The sequence below is a fragment of the Ahaetulla prasina genome, chromosome 1, assembly GCF_028640845.1.
Source record: "Ahaetulla prasina isolate Xishuangbanna chromosome 1, ASM2864084v1, whole genome shotgun sequence".
Lineage (NCBI taxonomy): Eukaryota > Metazoa > Chordata > Lepidosauria > Squamata > Colubridae > Ahaetulla > Ahaetulla prasina.
This window is the reverse complement of record NC_080539.1, coordinates 199,157,932-199,180,786: the sequence shown is the minus strand read 5'-3', so window position 1 is coordinate 199,180,786 and position 22,855 is coordinate 199,157,932. Positions and strand designations below refer to the sequence as shown.

The 22,855-nt window shown below is 35.0% G+C and overlaps 1 protein-coding gene across 5 annotated transcripts in view; it reads right to left on the bottom strand.

Moving 5' to 3' along the window:
* The window catches only part of HYCC2 (hyccin PI4KA lipid kinase complex subunit 2), a 54,996-nt gene extending 32,178 nt beyond the window's left edge, over positions 1–22,818 (bottom strand). For 3 of the 5 annotated variants that reach the window (XM_058187456.1, XM_058187486.1, XM_058187496.1), the window contains exons 1-2: positions 22,630–22,818; positions 3,312–3,411 (exon numbers count right to left, since the gene is read on the bottom strand). The gene's annotated coding sequence lies outside the window, so the exon portion shown is untranslated. Of the gene's footprint in view, positions 1–3,311; positions 3,412–22,031; positions 22,365–22,629 lie in introns of all 5 variants that reach the window. The other 2 variants (XM_058187468.1, XM_058187476.1) reach the window with 2 other exon arrangements.
* Positions 22,819–22,855: the final 37 nt, after the last annotated feature.

The following is a 22,855-nucleotide window of genomic DNA, read 5'->3' as shown; positions in this document are numbered from 1 at the left end:
CCTTGATCCAAATTTCTCTATATCCCTTAACTCTAAATCTCTCCAATAATTATCTTCACCTTTAAGTATTTTTACCACTATCCGGATACCATACGCACAGTAATAATTAAATAATTTGGGGATTCCTAATCCGCCTTCCTTTTGATTTTGATACCACATTTTCTTCACTAATCTGGGTCTTTTGCCACCATTGCAAAATTTATCCAGTTTTTTCTGATATCCTTCAATATCTTTCTCTGTCAGATTTAGTGGTAGCATCTCGAATAAAAAGTTGAACTTGGGCAGCAACATCATCTTACACATTGCAATTCTACCAAACCAAGACAACTTTAAAATTTTATATTTATCTATCTTCTTCTCAATTTCGTTAATCACCACATCATAATTAAGTTTTTTCAATTCTTTAACCTTAAGTGAAAGCACTATACCCAAATATTTCAATGTGTTTTAATCCTTATCCCAAATTGCTCTTGCATATTCTCAGACTCATTACCATTACTATCCATCAATAATTCTGACTTTGACCAATTTACTTTCAATCCTGTCATTTCTTCAAATTCTATCAAATGCTTATATATCTTTTCAAATCTTTCTCTACATTTTCAAAATAATTAAAGTATCATCCATACAAATTTATCTTATACCCTTATATCCTTCTAATTCTTCATCTTTTCTATCATTTTGTCAATATTTCCATAGCCAATAAAAATAATGTTGGGGACAGGGACATCCTTGTCTCGTACCAGCTTCTAATTTTATCTCTTCAGTTAATATTCCATTCACCTTCACTCTTGCACTGCTCTTTTGGTACAATTTTGAAATAACATGTATAAACTTATTACCAAAGCCTAAAGCCTCCACAATTACTTTAATTGTTTCCCATTGGACAGAATCAAAAGCTTTAAAATATCCAATGATACTATACCAATTTTATCACCATTATATTCAGCTACATCTATAATATTTAATACTCTTCTAACAATATCACTCATGTATCTACCCTTCACAAAGCCTACTTGATTATAACTTATATATCTATCTATAAATCTATTTAATCTATTACTTATAATAGCAGTAAATATCTTTGCATCCTGATTAATTAAAGAAATGGGCCGATAGGACTCAATCCTTTCTAAATCTTTATCTGGTTTAGGAATTAGGGATATCACCGTTCTATTCCATGACGAAGGTACTTCCCCACCATGTAATATTCCATTGAATAATTTTTGCAGTCTTGGTATTATTAATTCTTTAAATTCTTTATAAAACTCAACAGGTAATCCATCCTCACCTGGAGCTTTCCCTAATTTTAATTTTTGTATTATTCCATTAATCTCATCTTGTGTTATATCTTCTTCCATCAATTCCTTATATGTTTGATCAATTTTCACCACATACTTTTCTAAATAACTCTGCAATTTTCCCCGATTAATTGATTTCTTTGAATATAGATTCTGAAAAAAGTTTCTAACCACTTCACATTTCTCTAATTTTTTATAACATCTTATACCTCTATCATCTATCAAAACTCCAATTTCTCTCTTCTCTCTTTTATCTTTCGCCATCTTTGCCAATAATTTAGAATTTCTATTACTAAATTCAAAATTTCCTATTTAAAAATCTCAGATTTCTTTTTACTAACTCTGTATCTTCTTCTATCATTTTATTTCTTAACATATTAAGCTCCTGAAGAATTTTTTTTTCTTTAGTAAGCAAAAATTGATTTTCCAATTCTTTAATCTTATTTTTATCTCTTTCCATTTTAATTTTATAATTTTTATATTTCCTACTTGATAATTTAATACTCTCCCCTCTAAACACCGCTTTCATCGCATCCCAAACAATTTCAAATTTAACCTCCCCGTTATCATTTAATCTCCAACTTTCCTCCAATTTTTTAAGTATCCATTTTTTATCCTTTTCAATTTTATACAATTTCTCATCATATCTCCAATAGCTTCTTTTTTTCTCAAAATTAAAATCTAAGTCCACCATAACTTCTGCATGATCAGAATCTTTAAAAATTCCCACATCTACCTTATCCACATTTAATTTAAAGGTTTAGCCTTTAAAATATATGTACATTCATGTAACATTACCGTATAATTCATATGTTTAAAAGAGAAAATAATTTTTGTAAATTCTTCAACTTTACAAGTTACTGGAAAGTATGGTTTATTCAAAATTCCATTTTGAATCATTCCATTTCTTCTACTTCATTTGTGGCAGGAAAAACATGTTAATCTGAACATACTGTTTGCGACCCAGCCAAATTGCAGATAGCTGAACCAATTCATTAAGTGTTGTATCATTAAGTGTTAAATTGTACCCTATGACCATCATTTGTGTTGTAAATGTTGTACCTTGATGAAGGTATCTTTTCTTTTATGTACACTGAGAGCATATGCACCAAGACAAATTCCTTGTGTGTCCAATCACACTTGGCCAATAAAAAATTCAATTCTATTCTATTCTATTCTATTCTATTCTATTCTATTCTATTCTATTCTATTCTCAAAGACTGCTGTCCTAGCTAGGAGTTCTGTTTACATATCTGTATGTAATAACTGGGAGACTGCATGGCATTTTCTTGTTGCTTGGCTGTAGGGAGTTAACAGGAAGATCTGTTATATGCTGATGGCAGTGTATAGTATTGAAAAATTTCCCTTTCTCCTAATCTAACTTCCCTAACCCAATTTCCCCCCAAATTTCCTAGATCCATAAATGTTTAAGCATATATCTCATCACTTGGCAACAATATCTCAGCAAATTACTTGCAAAACTTAAATATTAAATTAAATCATCTAATGTCATCATTAGCTAGTCAAATCCAGTAAAGAGGAATCAAATAATATTTGATCACCTAGTTTTGAATACTTTTTAAGAAAAGAAAGCAGATGAGTATTTGCCTTATCACAAATAGATTGCCATTGTGGAGTCCTTGGTGCTCCTTGAGCTTGATTATTAAGGATATTGTTTAGTGACTGATTAGTTGTCTGGTATTAATCCTCAAGATTAGCAATTCCTTAATCAAGGACCTACCAAATTAGACAAACAATCAATCAATGAACAACAGCCTAATCAAGGAACTACCAAGGAGAAAGCAATATCCCCATCAAACTCTATTCCCTTCTAGTATTACAGATGTTGCCTGGAGATGTTGGGAAATGAAATGTCTGCAGAGAAAAACCCAACCTTAGAGAGGATCAAGGAGTCCACAATTCAACCTCAAGCTATATATATTCTCTTCTATTGGTGCAAAGTTGTTATTGTTTAGCTGAAACAAATGTGAAAAAAATGTTACAATCTACCTCTATTTGGATAAATTAGTTTTCTAATTGAACTGGTGGGTGAATGCTGCCATTTCCCAGCCTGGAATACATTTGATAGTGCGTCATCAAATCATGGAAACTGTCAAAAACAAAAACATGAGACAAACACATTTTTAAAAATGAGCAAAAGATAAAGAAAACTATGCTACTATACTTCGGCTTTCAAATTCTACAGATTTGAAGTTCAAGCATATATAATATCATACCATTTTTTTAAAAAAAGACAGGAATATAAACAGAACTCTTTAGCTCAGTGGTTTTCAACCTTTTTTTCACCATGGACCCCCTTTAAATGCCCTTTGAGGCCACAGAAAAAAAGAATGGTCAATAGCAAGCACTGGAGAAGATGCCTTGTATGTTTCACCCACTCTCTGCCCATCTTCCAAGTCACTGGATTTGAAGAGGTAACTGGCAGAAACAAGTGGTGCTACTGTCACTAGTTGCAATAACATCTGACTTTGGAGTGGAGGAGAAGATATGTAGTATGACAGAAATTCCTATTCCTCTCATGCTCCCTCTTTCTCCACCATTCCTTTTCTACAGCCTCTATTAGGGCCTCATCTACAAGTTTAGGTTTTGTGAAGGGCAAGAGACATTGATCCAAGGGGAACGAATAGGCCCAAGGCAGTTGTTTTCCCTACCCTCAGCCTTTGAATGTGCTAGTTAAAAACATACTTATTGTAGTAATAAAATACATAGTTCATACTCAATTCTGAGAATAAATTATTTCACAATTAAAGAAAAACTAATTCTTTTTTTTCTAGCTACAGTTCAGAGTTACAAACAAACCCTAAATTTTAGTTATTTTTAAGGACAGTTTGGTGAAATGAACCAGCTTCATGTTTTAAGCGACCCAATCGATTCCAATTTATCAAACCCAATCATTTACTAAACTGTAATTGATAATAAAGGAGCATAAATGTCTAATATTCTCTTTATAAGGCATGTGTCAGTCCAAGATTTGCTATCTCTTGCTCCTGTAACAATAAACCAAATTTACTATGACATCCAAAATGGTCTTATGCAGTAAATACACTCTAGTGTAAAAACAGAATACAATATTTGTTTTCCAAGAATAAAATACTTTTCTAAGAAGAATATCTTCTCTTCCTCTTTTGTTTTGTTTTTAAAATATACTTCTGACGTATCAATCCTTTTTTTAAAATGTAGGATCCTGGATCCATAAACAGGAATTTTCAGAAGCAAAATCCCCATATTACAGGAAAAAAATCATTTTAAAAAATGATAAATTTTATTGGATGTGAAATAATAACCCCATGCTCAGAAGCATGAATACATAACAAACTATCTCAAGAGTTTCATTTAATATAATTCTGCTTATCTTCATATCTTATCAACATTTCTTACAGATTCAGTAAAGCTAGAACTTGTAGTAATCTTTTGTTCTCAGACAGCACATATTCTACTAAAGCATCAGCACTTGGTAACATTTGTACTCAACTGTGCTTTAGAGAGGAGGCCTATATTCCAATGGCGTTGAGGTATAGCATGCATTAGAGACTGAAATTCCATTACTGAACATCTAAAATACAGAGAATATTGATTTGTCATAAAGCTAAGAAGTACATTTTAATTTCCTATTGCAAACACAGAGGAAAAATGGTATTTTACAATCAATGTAAACTATGCAACTTTCCACAATCAAACAAATTAAACATTTGGAGTAATTATACCTAATTGGGGAACATACCTAATACTCTTTCCTCCTCCTATTTTTCCCCACAACAACCCTGTGAGGTAGGTTAGCTGAGAGATAATGATTGGCCCAAGGCCACCCAGCTGGCTTTCATGCCTAATGTGGGACTAGAACTTAATAATCTCCTGGTTTCTAACCTGGTCACTGAAATAATGTTCCACAACAATATACTTTCAATATATTCAGGATATGAGCAAAGGGTCTTTGAACCTTAGAATGCTTACTTTAACATGAGTCAAATTGACATTTTTCCATGTTAGTATAAAAGTACAACCAGATACCAGTTGGCATGTACAGGTAATTCTCAACTTATGATCACAATTGGGACCAGAATGTCTGTGACTAACAAAATGGTTAAGTGAGTCAAGCCCAATTTTATGAACTCTTTTGCCATGGCTATTAAGCAAATTTACTAGAGTTGTTAAGTGAATTGGGCCTCTCCCTTTGACTTTGCCTGTCAGCAGCCGTCAGGCAAGATCGAAATGGTGATCACACAATCCAGGATACTGCAACCACAATAAATACATGCTGATTGTCAATGGAACATAATACAACTGCAAACAAACAAATGATCAAACAAGTTAGTATGATGCCAGGATATGTTTAAGTACACTGACTTAAAGCAAACATAAACTCAATCTATATTTATTATAATTCTAAAGTGTTCGGAACATCAAGTTGGAACTTGAAAATAAATTTGTGCACTTATTCAAGAAAGATAATATATACTATGTATGGTACTGTATTTGTATAATTTATTACAAAAAGGAATGCCATCATGATGGCACTATGATAAACATGCTTAGATATTATGTTATCAATGGGGAAATCTAACTATCTTGCAGGTCCCTATAGTCTGAGCCATTAAACAATATAGGCTACCTAAGCATGAATTTTAATTGGAACCATTCTAACTTTAATTAGAGACAGAACAAGGAACCAAAACAAGTTCCTTGAGAAGCTTGACTGAACATCTTCTCATGGTTCTAAATTCTTATATGCACATATTTAAAAGTCATAAGACAGCTGTACTATTACTCTGGCCTTAAATACTTTTACTCTACCAGATATATGATTACCTTATCTTTTTTAAAAGACTTAGGAGGGCAGCTATTCTTTTTTTGACCTTCTCTGATTAAATTTGGGGCTTCCAATGAGCCAGTGGAATGGAAAACATTCCAATGTATTTGAAAGCCTGAACCTGTTTGAAATTGTTCCCATTCATTTGTCACCTATAGTTGTATCTAAAAGGCCTCTATCAAAATGTGCACAAAACATTTAGCTAATAATATACTAGATAATAAGAGTCATTCATTTACTAGGTTCTGTCCAAAGCAACGTGGATACATTTTGTACATGAATACCAATTTTTATCTCTTATACCAATACCAAGTTCCTACCCTGTTTCCCCAAAAATAAGACATCCCCTGATAATAAGCCCAATCGGGCTTTTGAGCAGATGCACTAAAATAAGCCTTCCCCTGAAAATAAGCCCTCCCCAAAAATATTTAAACGCAGAGCTGGATATCAGGTAAGACGGCAAGAGAAACCCCATCTTGCTCCATATGCCCCAAAATAATAAAACCTCCCTGAAAATAAGGCCAAGCGCTTATTTCGGGGTTCAAAAAAATATAAGACAGGGTCTTATTTTCGGGGAATCACAGTACCAATAATACAAGACATGAATGTATAGATTAAGGTTTAAAAATAAAACTGGTCTATTGACTTTTTTTTCTCATTAGCTATTGATTTTTATTGACATCCTACAGATTGAAAAAAAAAAATGCTGATTTCCTCAATCAGAACCAATCAGATGTGCTGGACTGCAACTTCTATCATCTATCTTCATACAATATAGCAGGCAATGTTGTTCATCAGGAGATTATGAAAGTTATAAAACATCTGAAAAGTACTAAATTGGAGAAGACTGAACCAACATATCCTATTTTAAGAACAGTTATATGATAAAGCATCATTCTCATTTATGCAAGCATAAATGTAATGGAATTATATTTATGCTTGCATAAATGAGAATGATGCTTTATTGGAACATGCTTTCCAATGCTTTCCAATGCTTTACATTGGAACAATGTAATGATATATAGCTCTGTGAATAAGTCCAGCTAGAATGGTCATTCTTGGCCTTCTTAACTTGTCATTTAAATATTGTCACAAAATATGTACAAGAAAAGATGTCTGAATATGATAGGGCCTGTTGTGTCACCAGTCACTATTATTTTAGCAAGTATATTCAAAATGCAGCCAAGACATAGAATACTATCTTAAAAAATACATGATAAAAGATACTGGTAATTTTAAGCAATATCTTTAAGCAGGTAATTTTAAGCAGAATTTTATAGTGAAAAACATGCCCTCTAACATTTTATTTTAAAGTAAGATCTTTTTTTTGTTTTGAAACATTTTTTAAAACAAGAAATGTTTGTTTTAAGAAACTGAACAGCTACTAGACAGAAGGGAAATGCCACAATGTAATTGAAATTAAAATAGCTACAGAGATCCATAATTAGTATATATATTCTATCATGCCTTGTTTATATAAAATAATAAATATTATAGGTGCTTAAGTTTGATTATTATCTACTTCAGCTTTCCCTAAACTGAACTCCACCCTATTGCTAGGAATGATGGGAGTTGCAACCTAAAACATTTGAAAGGCTCCCAGTTGGAAAAATCTATTCTATTAAAAAAAAAAGAGGGGAGGGATCCTATTTATTGACTTACAATAGCACATTGCACATTAAATACAACAACATCTAAATATCTCATTCTTTAAATATATAAAATGAGACTGTATTTCTGATGAACCCATGATTAATAATATTATAATGATATCAAACTAACAAACCCACTAATTTATTTTGAAGTGCTCTTCTTTCACAACTGGAATTTACTGGTGAAATGCAAATAGTTTTATAATTTTATGTTATGAATACATTTACTCACCCCCAACAGCATGCAAAATGACAGGATGCAGCTACATTACATTACTTCCATCTTTATGGTACAGATTAATAGATATCAACTGAATATCCAGGTTTAATACAAGCAATGTTGACAAGCATAGTAATGCTGGAAAGCAGAACAAAATAAATAAGGTACAATGGCATTGCAAAATACAAAGGAAAAGAAAAGAAACAACTCACAGATCAACCCAATGCAATCCAAGAATCATTTAAAGTGTTCATCTTCAAAACAGATTTCTTTACCTTTTTTAGATGTTCCCACCACCAGTTACCCTAGAAACAACATTATGTAGTCACCCTATACTAAACCTGAAGCACTCTCATCTACTAAGCGATAACTCAACCAACGCAAAACAAGACAAATTACCAATCCATCTTTCGTCAGTTCCTAGAACAGAGTCAGCTCTACTTACAATTCAACTGAATATTGCCTCAGCAGATTTTATGATTCTCACACTTATACTTTTTCCCAGATTTATTCTCATTTAAAGATAGAAGGATTTTCCCCCACCCAGGTTCATTTGCTCAGTTGCGTCAAATCTGTTGAGAAAACCCTTTAAAACAGGACCTAGAAAAATGGATGAATTTTCTCCAATTTCCCTATCATAGTACAGTTTCTTTTTCAGACATGTATATTGACATAAACACCCAATTATAGCCACTCATTTTCATATCTTAAAAGCGTACACTGTACTTTGTTAGTCTTCTGAAGTTTCACATAGCTGCAGATGGGGAAAAGAGAGACCCTACTATTCTTACTATTGAATCCTCAGTCTCCTTTTGTAGCTGTCTCCCTGCAATGGGCTTGCACCAAAAGCCATAAAAGTCTTCCACTGTATTTCAGGCTATAGATTTATGATTTTTCAATTTGCATTAGTTACAAGACCCTAAAATCTGTTTGCATTGGCCATGGCTAATTCTGGTTCTCCAAAAAAATCCTCATAAATCCTACATATACGTCCTTTTATTCTTCAGTTCTTTATACAGAAGCCATGCATTACCTACAGTTCTTTAAAGAACTTATAGACATATCTAACTTTTCATAGCGTCATTTGAATTCAGCAATAGCAGGCCTTAGACATTTTTCAAAAGACAGCATGGACTGCAAGCATGTTCAAAAGAGAAGCACAACCTACATTCCAATTTATCTTCGTAGAACTATTGGAACACTCTCTGAACCAATTTATAATACAGAATTCACCTAGGTCTCAGTTGTACAGTAGGTCGTATGAAAATAATGCTTTAGGATTTGCTTTACAAATAAAAAACGTCACACTCCTTCCACAAGCAAGAGGAACAGTTAAAGGCTCTTCTTCAGACAACAGTAACAGAAGAAAGCCAAACATTAAACTTGTCAAGTATCATGTTACCCACATACTTGTGAAATGCTGACCTGACAAAGCAGAGTTGATCCAAGACAAGGGTTCTATGGGAAACTCCTAACAGAAATGGGGAAGAAATAGAATAAAATGGCAGGCTTTCGGACTACTATCTTATTTTACTTGCTCTTCAATATTCAAACAACATTATCCAGCTAAATCTGTTTTCAAGACAAAAGGCTACGTCATGTTGACTATCTAACTTTAATAGCCTTGACATTATACCGTCATGATATTTTATATGAAATTATGCAGCTATTTTGCTTAAATTTATAAGTTTAAATTTGATCAATATCTGGACAGAGAATATCCTATCATATACTACAATTCTGTGATGGAAAAATGTATATAAATATGTTACATTAAAATTGTAGCTATTTTACAGTAATCTGAAGAACATAATTTTACATTCACTTAAATAAAACAGCACTTCTGTATATTATCAAAGAGAAATGGGCATATAGAGCCAAGGTGGTTAGAGTGCAGTACTGCAGGCTACTTCAGCTGACTGCTAGCTGCAGTTCAGCAGTTCAAATCTCACCAGGCTCAAGGTTGACTCAGCCTTCCATCCTTCTGAGGTGGGTAAAATGAGGACCCAAATTGCTGGGGGCAATAGGCTTACTCTGTAAACCGCTTAGAGAGGGCTGTAAAAGCACTATGAAGCAGTATATAAGTCTAAGTGCTATTGCTATTGCTATATATGTATGAATAATGTAAACAAAATATTTCATGACTGTTGGTAGCTAAAATTGCGGTATAAAAAAGAATATATTGTTGCTAAAAATAAATTTAAAACTAAAAGAAAAACTCAAATACTTTAATCTTAAACACAATGGAATATACAGTATGTTTGATCCCTTTGAGATTACCTCTAAAATGAGTTTTTCATATATCCACATACTCAGATCTGGGTTATAAATCAAGTGAAATATAGTGGTCCACAAATAATAAATACTCCAGCATAAGCATTAATCTATAAAGAAAACATAGAATATCTGACAAATATCTGTCAAAGTAACAAATTCACCTTTCATTTCAGATGGATATGACAGATGTCTACTTTGGCTAGACAGTGAAAACTTACCAAGCAAGTGAAGCAAACATCCGAAATTCTGCTATTATTGCAAGAACAACATGCACCTTCTCATAACATTTCTTTTATATTAATATTTGGGCACAATCCCCAGAAACCTCTTAAAGAAAAACATGGCACCAAAAGCTGTGTAAAACTAAAAAGTGAATAGCAGTCCACAAGTATTGACAGCATAATGGCTAGCTTTAAAAAAATATATGCTTTAAGTGCATTAGTAGAATTGGAAAATCCAATACAAAGAAATAGGGAAATATGCGAAATAGAAATTATAAAGTAAAATAAATAAGAAAAAATATACAGGTAGTCCTTCACTTACAACAGTTCATTTAGTGACTGTTCAAAGTTACAGCAGCACTGAAAAAAATGACTTATGACCATTTTTCACACTTATGATCATTGCAGCATCCAAATGGTCAAATGATTTACATTCGGATGCTTGACAACTGACTCACAATTATGATCTCCCAGAGTCATGTGATCCCCTTTTGCAACATTCTGACAAGCAAAGTCAACAGGGAAACCAGATTCACTTAATAACCATGTTACTAATTTAAGAACTGCAGTGATTCACTTAACAAATGTGATGAGAAAAGTCATAAAGTGAGGCAAAACTCACTTAACAAATTTCTCACTTAGCAACATAAATTTTGGGCTTAATTGTGGTCATAAGTAGAGGACCTACCTGTATTCAAAAACTAGAAGTGTTGTTAAGTTATCACTTTCCTTAATGCTATGTTATTTCCCATGCTAGATCAATGCTTACATCTTCTCTCTCAAAAGTGTGAAAGAAATTCATAGCTCGTTGCGCTATACATATTTCCATAAAACAAAGGATTTGCTTAAAGACTCTATAAAATAGCAACCTAAGCATCCAAAAATGAACTTTGGGATAGAGACGCAATATAATTATAAAATAGTACAGTAATAGTACTTCTGCTGGTTTCTACTACATGTTATGAAACAAGCTATTAGTAGTTTAAACTACTAGTTTCTTCTCCAGTTTTAATAAAAGATATTAACAAATAAATGCTTGAGTGCTGTAGATGCCAGTAAACACGAATAATCCATAAAACAAAGCTAGAGGATTAGATGTTAGTTGCAGGTATACCAAGATAAATGTTTAGGACTCCCAGATAAATGTTTAGATATAAGATGCAGATTTACTTATGATACTAAGCTATAGGAGTTTTTTATTTGTTTTCCCACACTGTATTAATGTGCCTATTGTGGTTAACAATTCATAAACTACCATGCTTTCGCAAAAACGGGATGTGCAGAGGGTTTGGGAGGCCTACAGAATGCTCCTAGGGGCTGGGGAGGGCAAAAACACAACAGGTGAGGGGTTTGGGAGGCCAAAAACAGGCCCGTTTTCCGCAAAAATGGGACACAGTGGGCGGGGTTTCGAGGCCAAAAATGGCTATATTAGGTGTATAAGACACACTAACATTTCCACCCTCTTTTACGGGGGGAAAAAGTGTGTCTTATACTCCAAAAAGTACAGTAAATAACAGCACAAATGTGTTTTCTGACAACTTAAGTTGTTAAAAATCATGTGAAGTTCTCTGACATTTCACTTCATTGTTAGAATACAGATACAAACTTTACATAAATTCAGGCAAATGTATGTTAACAATAGTATCCCAGTCTAAGAACATTAGCTTCATACAAATTCAGTCTTATAGGATACAGATAGCTAACATCCAGGTTTAAATACTAGAATTGTTCTAACATTTGCAGTCAGATACTTAAGCTAATCAAAAAGGCTGCTAAAATTTATAGGTCAACTGCTTGAACAAAAGTAGTAGGAAACTTAGATTCTCCTTTGACAAAGGATAGTCACTTTATAACTGTCTTCCCACCCACCCACCCACCCCACACACTTTTTGTTATTTTCAGAGCTCTTGCTGAGTTTCAACAAGAGTTCTAAACTAGCAGTGGAGTTCCTGTCAGTTTTAGAAAAGAAACACAAAAATAATATAGGGTCTAAATATATATATAGAACGAAGTAGGAAGTGGGGATTCAGGTCACTGAATTCAACTCCCATTCATTTAAGAATCAGCCACTGTTTCAATGTATCCACTGTGGTGACCAAGTCTTAATGTATGAGCAGTTGGTGCATGCCTCTGATTAATGCTACCACATCCCCATCATAACACTAAGCCCATTCAGTTCTCTCATTCCCCTTTACAAGTCAATTTTAACTAGTCTGGACAGGTTCTCTGAAACTGTTCCAGTTTGTCCAAATCCTTCTAAAACTATGATCTCCAGATTTGGGCAGAATACTCAAAGTAGGATTAATCAGAGCAGAGAACTGGTACAATGGAATAAATACTTTCTGTGCCCTAGAAAATACATTTTTACTGATATAACCTAACACTTGCAGCCCTTTCTTAAAGCCACATCACGCTATTGAGTCACATTTGGCAAGTAATAAATTATAGTTCCAAGAATCTTCTAAAAAAAGCACTTTACTTACAATTAGTAAAAACTATAAGTTAGAGTGATGCTTAGGTACAGCCATAACATTACTTTAGCATTTCTGAAAAATTAATTTGATTGACTATGATACATCCTTGCCAAATTTGCTATTTACCATCTTATACAAAATAAAGATTGCATCACATTAAATTCAGTCGAGATTGATACACCCCCACAACTAGCAACAAAGACACTGAAATATTAATTTACCATAAAAGACAAGGTAGAGTTTCCCTATAAAATATAAACATGATGGCAGAGGACAGCAAAGGAATACAGGTAATTCCTGACTTATAACAGTAATGGAGGCTGGAATTTCTGTCATAAATCATGAGTGGTAAATCAAGGCACACATGTGACCAACCCAATTTTATTTTTTTGCAGCAGCCATCAAGCCAACACCTCAGTTGTAAAGCAAATGTGGCGGTACTAAATCATGCCTATTCATTCCTATGGGTGATGTAAAAACATTGTACATTGAGGTCTCATGACCACAGAACGCTGCAAGAGGCTCTGAAAGTGAGCCGGTTGCTAAGCACCCGAAATGCAATAATGTGACGGGGTGGGGGAGTTACTGCTGCCATCAGAGCTCCAGAATTGGGTCATAAGTACCTCTTGGTGGATCCATCATAACTCTGACCGATCACTAAGCAACCAATCATTAAACAAGGATTACTTATAAGGGAAAAATGGTAAATGCAGGAAGGCATAGCAAAGGATGCACAAAGGATGCATATAACTTAATTCTGCAGTTACACCTAGATTGAACAGACAGAGAAAATTGGAGCCACAAATATTTCTAAACTGTCTGTTTATCATAATATTTATTCAAACAGAACCTAAACAGTACATTTAAATCAGTATCTCTCGACTTGTTATATCTTAATTCCTAGCAACTACTCTGTCAAAAAACCAGAGTCCAATTAAAATAGAAACAAGAAAACATCTTTTTTCAGGAAGGTATACACATGCTTGGTGATTCAGTGTCTGATAATTACACTTACCAGCTGGTAATTTTAAGAACATAACAACTTCAATAATACTGTTGACAGTACTGTATCAAAGTAAAAGAATAAGAAAGCTAACTGGGGCTGATGCAGTTTTTGTCACTAAGTCCAAATCAAGAAATATATCCAAATCATGAGTGGAATTAATGACGCCTGAAGTAACATCTACAGTATGCATAGTCCTTATCTCACTTTCAGTAGTAGTAACAAATAATGAGACTACGAGCCAACAAATGCAAAATGTTATTTTATTGAGACATCCATTTTTGAAGTTTCTTGTTCAAACTCACTCCAGTACTTTTGCTGGGGTCCCAAATTGCATCACCAACATTTTGCAAAAGTGACCAAATTTATAAATGCAAATGAAATTATTTTTTAAAAGATACAAGAAGTAAAATGTACAGTATGTTAAGCCTCTAGCAAGCTTAATGCATCTATTTTACTTTTAAGAAACCCCACCAACGCCAAACAGCAAATAATGGATTTATACATCCTATCAATTTCTCCTCCCATCCATATGTATATGATTATATGTATGTATAGGTACTCCTTAACTTACAACAGTTCATTTAGTGACCATTCAAAGTTATGACGGCAATGAAAAAAGTGACTTATGACCATTTTTCACACTTATGACTATTGCAGCATCCCCATTGTCATGTGATTTAAATTTGGATGCTTGACAACTACTTCATATTTATGACAGTTACAGTATTCCGAGATCATGTGATCCACCTTTTGCAACCTTCTGATATGCAAAGTCAATGGAGTAGCCAGATTCACTTAACAACAGTGTTACTAATTTAACAACTACTGTGATTCACTTAACAAATGGAGCAAGAAAAGTTGTAAAATAGGACAAAACTCACTTAACAAATTTCTCACTTAGCAACATCACTTTTGGGCTCAATTGTGATTGTTATGTTCAGGACTACCTGTATATATGTACCAGTGTCTGATATAGTTCATTTTATTTCTAACCACAATGATGCCTAAATGAAAAAACATGCACCATTAAATTACAACACAATCTCCATCCTTTTGCCGTGATGCTATGACAATGCGCAAATATATGTAAGGTATAGGAAAGGGTTGTGAAATCTATAGACGAAAATATCTGAAGAGTACCAAGCTGTGTATTCCTAGGTCTGTTTTCTCCAGATAATCATCACGTCCAATTATATCCACTTTTCTTTCTCAGGTAATCATACTAATGTTTTCTATAATGACTATGAATAAAACTACAACTTTAGAATTAACCAATTATAGTTACTGGCTATTCATAACTGTAATACTATTTTGAAGTTAGGCAAAACGTATTTTTGTTATTTGCACAAAGAAAGAGTCAAGAATTGATTTTGGAAGTCAACGTGCACCAAAAATAGGACATTACAAAATTCAGCTATCTGAACTGTCTTTTGTAAAAAATTTAGCTTGAACTGAAGTTTATTGATTTGGGGGACCGATCCCAAAAGCAAATTTCTCCAAGTACATTACTTCATTGAGTCCCAGTTTGATAGTTCCCAGATAGATAAGAACTTCCTTTAGATCTTTTTCTCAGGATCTGAAATGTTCTTTTTCTCAGTCTGAACAAATGGACCACAAAATCATTGGGTCTTTATGAATCTTCAAGTATATAGCAAATTAAATATCAAGTGTATGGAGAAAACTAAACTTTGCTTGTGAAGATCAATTAAATTAAGTCTCTTGAGAACAAAATGCTATACTTTGTACAATAACATTTCATTTAAATGAATTAATGAGGAAGTGTCAGTCATTCCCTACTGTCCTTTAAATCGAGGCTACCCATTCTTATGTCATTATACAAATGATATAAAATGCAATGCAATGGAGATTTCATTTATTGCATCTAGGTTCCACCGTACTGACATTTGTATAAGAAAAGCCTGCTTTACACTTTAAAATCCAATTCAATAAAAAACCGAAACAGCAGCTTAACAATACACATTTTACTACATTTATAATTCACTTTTTCTCTGAAAATTTAAGTGTTGACAGTTTCTACATTAGCTTTTACATGAGGGTTTCCCTCATTCTATTACTACAAAAAATTCTGTATGGTACACGGGCTGAGAGCGAGACTGGCTCAGTACAGGTAGTCCTCAACTTACAACAATTCATTTAGTGACTGTTCAAAATTACAATGGCACTAAAAAAAGTGACTTATGACTATTTTTCAGAGTTACAACCTTTGCAGCATCCCCATGGTCATGTGATCAAAATTCAGATGGTGGGCAACTGGTTCATATTTATGACTGTTGCTGTGTCCCAAGGTCATGTGATCACCTTTTCAAACCTTTTGACAAGCAAAATCAGTGGGGAAGCCAGATTCAGTTAACAACTGGGTTACTAACTTATCAACTGCAGTGATTCATTTAACAACTGAAGCAAGAAAGGTTGTAAAATGGAGCAAAACTCACTTCATACATTTCTCACTTAACAACAGAAAGTTTGGGCTCAATTGTGGTCATAAATCAAGGACTACCTGTGTTATACAGCAGATTATATTGCTAGATACAGACTTTAATGGATCACTCTTAACTATTATACAACATTGGGCTCTTTCAGGACATAAGCTCTCATTGCACTTTTAATTAGATGGCAGTTTGAGAGTATTCTCAATTACTCCATGTACATAAGATAGTTACTTTCTTATCCATACAGTGCGGCATTTCTTCCTAATAAAACTGTTTCACATCTGCAGAACCAACAAAAGCTACATTTTGCAAAAAGGCATATGATTTAACAAAAGAAATTTTATCAAATATTTTGAGAACCTTTACTAGCCACCTGTCAATAGGTCGAACTAGATATCTGGCTGGGTACTGAAATCTAACAAAGGACGATTCATAACCTTCCTATGTTAGTTTTATGCAGAATCTAAATGTATCCAGTTTTGATCACATTATAAAAAAGATGTTGAGACTTTGGAAAAAGGGCAGAGAAGAGCAACAAAGATGATTAGGGGCCTAAAGACTAAAACATAAGAACAACAGCTGCAGGAATTGGGTATGGTTAGTCTAGTGAAAAGAAAAACCAGGGGTGACATGATGGCAGTGTTCCAATATTTGAAGAAGAGGTGGTCAACCTATTTTCCAAAGTACCCAAAGGCAAGAAAAGAAACAATGAATGGAAACTAATCACAGACAGATCCAACCTAGAAGTACGGAGAAATTTTCTTGACAGTGAAAACAATCAACCAGCAGAAAAGCTTGCCTTCAGAGATTGTGGGTGCTCCATCGCTGGAGGCTTTTAAGAAGAGACTGGATAGCCACCTGTCTGAAATAGTATAGAGTCTCCTGCTTGAGAAGAAGGTTGGACTAGAAGTCCAAAATCCTTTCCAACTCTGTTATTCTGTTATAATAAGAAAATAAAATTGTTCTCTTCTAAAATGTTCCCAGGTCTTTGGAAATTATAACAGTTAATCTTTAAAGATATTTAGTTTTCATCATTAAAACGTTTAAATATGAATTCTAACTGTTCTTCAAGAAGACATTATATACAAATAGGAACACTAAAATGATGAACACATGGCATAAGAGCAGAAAGCATGTTATGAAACGTTTTGCTTCAACTATGCGTAAGAAGCAAAATCAATCTAATTTGTACACTTGGAACGAATTTCACAAATTGTCTTGTGATATGCAAGAACAGCATCTGAGGACAAATTTAAAGCCTCTTTGGGTACACAGGAGTTCATTGTTTTTAGATTAAAGTTCATAATCCAAAAGGACACATGCAACTACACATATATAACTATGTTTTGTGTATTTGCCCCTATATCCAAGCTTCTCAAAGCATATGCTATGCTAACTTTTACATGCTAATCCCCACCCCTATTGAAATAGGGACAGGAAAAATACAAAAAATACAGGACAGAGGTTATGCTGTGTCATGGAGTAAAATTTTAGGTGGGCACTAGCTTATAAAGTGTAATCATTTAATAGCACCCATCAAGCTGCTCATCTATCATTGTAGCCACTTCCTTATAACATTTAATAATAATAATAATAACAACAGAGTTGGAAGGGACCTTGGAGGCCTTCTAGTACAACCCCCTGCCCAGGCAGGAAACCCTACACCATCTCAAACAGATGGTTATCCAACATTTTCTTAAAAATTTCCAGTGTTGGAGCATTTACAACTTCTGCAGGCAAGTCGTTCCACTTACTAATTGTTCTAACTGTCAGGAAATTTCTCCTTAGTTCTAAGTTGCTTCTTTCCTTGATTAGTTTCCACCCATTGCTTCATGTTCTATCCTCAGATGCTTTGGAGAATAGCTCGACTCCCCCTTCTTTGTGGCAATCCCTGAGATATTGGAACACTGCTATCATGTCTCCCCTAGTCCTTCTCTTCATTAAACTAGACATACCCAGTTCCTGCAATTGTTCTTCATATGTTTTAGCCTCCAGTCCCCTAATCATCTTTGTTGCTCTTCTCTGCACTCTTTCTAGAGTCTCAGCATCTTTTTTACATCGTGGAGACCAAAACTGAATGCAGTATTCCAAGTGTGGCCATACGAAGGCATTATAAAGTGGTATTAACACTCCACATGATCTTGATTCTATCCCTGTTTATGCAGCCCAGAACTGTGTTGGCTTTTTAGCAGCTGCTGCACACTGCTGGCTCATATCTAAATGGTTGTCCACTAGGATTCCAAGATCCCTCTCACAGGTACTATTATTGAGCAAGGTACCACATATCCGGTACCTGTGCATTTTGGGTTTTTTTGTCTAAATGTAGAACCTTACTTTTTTCACTGTTGAATTTCATTTTGTTAGATAGCGCCCAATGTTCAAGTCTGTCAAGATCCTTCTGTAACTTGAGCCTATCTTCTGGAGTGTTGGCTATTCCTGCCAGCTTGGTGTCATCTGCAAATTTGATGAGTTCCCCATCTATCCCCTTGTCCAAGTCATTGATGAAGATGTTGAAGAGTACTGGGCCTAAAACAGAGCCTTGGGGTACTCCACTGCATACTTCCCTCCATGTGGATGTAGTTCCGTTGAGGACTACACGTTGAGTGCGGTTGGTCAGCCAGTTACGAATCCATCTGGTGGTGGTGCTGTCTAACCCACATTTTTCTACTTTATCTAGTAGTAGGTTATGGTCTACTTTATCAAATGCTTTACTGAAGTCCAAGTAAATTATATCGACAGCATTCCTCTGGTCTACTAATTTTGTCATTTTGTCAAAGAATGCAATAAGATTAGTCTGGCATGATCTGTTTTGACAAACCCATGTTGGCTTTTGGTTATTACTTTGTTTGCTTCTAGGTGTTCGGTGATTCGTTGCTTGATTATCTTTTCCAGAATCTTCCCCGGTATTGAGGTCAGGCTGATAGGTCTGTAGTTTCCTGGATCTGTTTTTTTTCCTTTTTTGAAGATGGGAACTACATCAGCTCTTTTCCAGTCCTCTGGCAGCTCCCCTGTGCTCCAGGATCTTTGAAAGATATAGTTCAGTGGTTCTGAGATCACGTCTGCCAGTTCCTTCAGAACCTTGGGGTGTAATCCATCCGGTCCTGGTGATTTGAACTCGTCTAGGGTAGACAGGTGTTCACTTACCATTTTCTTCCCTATTTTAACTTGTGTTTCTAATCTGTTTTTTGTAGTGCTGTTTTTGATAGGTTGGATTGTTTTTTCCTTTTGTGTAAAGACAGATGCAAAATATGAGTTAAGTAGATCTGCTTTCTCCCTGTTGCTTGTCATCTTCTTGCCACTTTCTCCCAGCAATGGACCAATTGTTTTCTTGACTTAATTTTTATAATTTTAGCATTATTAGCAAAAATAATTTGGAATATAAAAATGAAGGAAAATGTGTAGAAGGGAAACAGCATTTCAAGGCACTTAAAATATGCCAGTGTGGTTAATATTATTGTATTTTAATCCCACCTGTAATATATATTTTTGGCAGGAAATATACCTAATACTCCTGCCTCCTATTTTTTCCATAACCACCACCCTGTGAGGTGGACTAGACTGAGAGAGAGTGACTCACCCACACAGCTAGCTTTCTATATCTATCATTACCTTTTTATTTAATATTGTCCATTATTTATATTTGGGGGGGAGGGGTGCAAGGTCCACTTGTCTGAAGTATTATTTTCAAGAAAGAGAGGCAAGGAGCTAAAAAGCATATGATGTGACTTTCGACGTAAACAATAAGTCAAAATGACAGTGAATTGTAGCTTCTTTTCCACTTAACACCTTTATATTCAAGTGGGATTTATAGTAAAATCTTCTTTGTAAAAAAATGAATGTGGCTTTTAGCACTATCATGCAAAGAAAACTATACTTTTGCTCAACCTTACTAGAATCCAGAGACAAAACTTGATTACAATAACAGGTACAATTTCAAGAAATAAAAATAACTTGCATTCCCCAAGATCAACTTGTATAATAGTCAGATCTTGCATTTATGAAGAACTAAAATCAAAATAAGCACTAATAAAAGTACCCTTAATATCAGTTATTATCAAGCAGAACTAAAGTGTTTCTGAAACGGTGGCATACGGCATGTACATTTAACAGTAACATTAAATTGTATGTGTAACACCATTTGTATGACAGATACCGGTAAATAAGCTCAATGAAATATTTTATAGCTGAAACTCTCCCTTTATCCATGGAAATACTACTGATTGGCTTTTCCTCCTATGTGAAAGGAAGTCTGTAGGGTAAAAGCAATTTTACTGTCATCAAGCTTGTAATCATATCCCAGGAAATAGAAAGGTCAACCATCTGTCAAATCTTATTTTAAAGAAGCAATCAAATATGAAAAAAAATAAAATAAAACTAAATGGTGTAATTTAATCTTGCTGTTTTTCTATTCTTTCATCTCTAATGATCATAAACTTCCCATTTCTAAGAATTCATTAAAATGCCTAATTAGATTCTTCTGAACGTTTTAACATAAAAATGATGGAGAAAACATTTTCTTGTATAACAGAAATTATTAATGTAATTTTCAAAAAGATACATAAAATATGGATTATTCGCCTTAAGTTAGACTGATCCCAACTTTACTGGCCTTCTGAAAGGGCCTGAAGACATGATTTGCCTTTTTGCTTGAGGATCTGGTAATGCTGATGTAGAATCTGCAAAACGTCAGAACTGTTAGTGCGACTGACTGCACTAACACTACACTATTTTTTCTTATTATTTTCATCTCTCTCTCTCTCTCTCTCTCTCTCCCTCCCTCTCCCTCCCTCCCTCTCTCAACTGCAATATAAAACAATCAAATAAATATAACATAAATAAGCAAATGTTTAGTAGTTTTAACTGAACCAGGAAGCAAATATATATACTCAAATATTGTAGCTTTCACCAAAATAGTAGATTATATATCCACAATATATCCATGTATTGTAGATACATCAATAACCATGACAGCTTAGTCGCATTTGTACAAATTTGATTTGTAAATCCTATGTTCTTTAACAGACCCTCTGAATGCTGTATGTAATAACTTCAGGGAATAAAAATATAAATAACAAATTAATGCCCTTTCTTAAACACTGATATTCACTTATCTTCCTTTACTGATTTACAGAATGGGAGTTTCTGCTCCCCATGACAAAAAAAAATGACATTAAAGCCCACCCATTAAACCTATGATTATATGGAAACTAAATAAAGTAGTGTGGATATATAGTTTTTCTCCTTTACCTGTATAAGTTGTGAAACTGAAGCAGAAGTAATAAATATAGCGGGGAGGGTGCTTTTACATGTAAGTAATGTGTTCATTTGCTTACCTAAGAGTCAATTTACTAAATGAATATTTGTATAAGCAATGTAGCTAAAATGTTACATAACTTCTCTTTGTCAGATGTATTCATACATCTATTTACTATATTCTTCATCTTATAACAATTATAAGACAATAATTCCCAGGAAGCAATCAGTGTAGAAAGAAATGTTAGTTAAAGGGACTTCATTTAAGGTTAGAAAGGGAGAGTACTAAACCACTCCGGGACGAGTTCAAACCAGATCAAAACAAACTGTAGCTGGAAAGGTGGCTTACGTGTTATCTTGAGAAGGAAAAAAACGAAGTGTATTGCTTGCTACTCCTTCACAAAAGCTCCGATTGTAAAGAAGCAAAGAGGCCTCATCCTCTCAGGAAAACACAACGTCACTTTATAAACAGAAAACGGTTATGAGACGGTCGTAATTTATCCGGAAAGGAGGAAAAAGCGGCCGGATCGGCGGGAGCTGGACCGGGACTTTGCTACCGGTGTTCTTACACGGTAAAGAGGAAGGCAACCGGCCTTGGCAGAAGAATAAAGAGAGTGAAAAGCTTCGTCACATCCAAGGAGTGCGTGGAGGAGATGGAGAGGACAGTGGCAATCTGCTGGCTCTGGCGAGGAAAGAAGAAAGGAAGAAGGAAGGCAGCGCAATGACCCCTCTGGAGGATCAGGGAAGCAGGAAGGGCGAGGAGGGGAACCCGAACCGGCCTGGGAAAAGCGACAAGTGCCCATCGGCGGGGCTTCCACGGTGCAAAGGGCAGCTGTCACTGCAGCTCGCGAGTCCGGCGAAGAAGCGGCGGAGTTCCCGGGTGCCTGGCAGCCGCTGCCCCGTCCCTTCTACCTAGAGCGAGGGGAGAGCGGGAGGCGACTACCTACCGACGTCCTTCCTCTGCTCGCGGCGGCAGAAAGCCGGGCGCCAACTCAGGAGCGTCTCTTCACCGCAGCACTCGCCACCATTGGTACCGGCGCTACCGCCAATCCCTCCGCCTCCAGCCGCCTCCGGCCCGTCAGCAAGCACGGCAACGAAAGAAGGAGCCCGCCCATTGGACAGCAGCCCGCCCCTAACAATGACAGCCTTCATTGGCTTCCTTTCCTTCCCCCT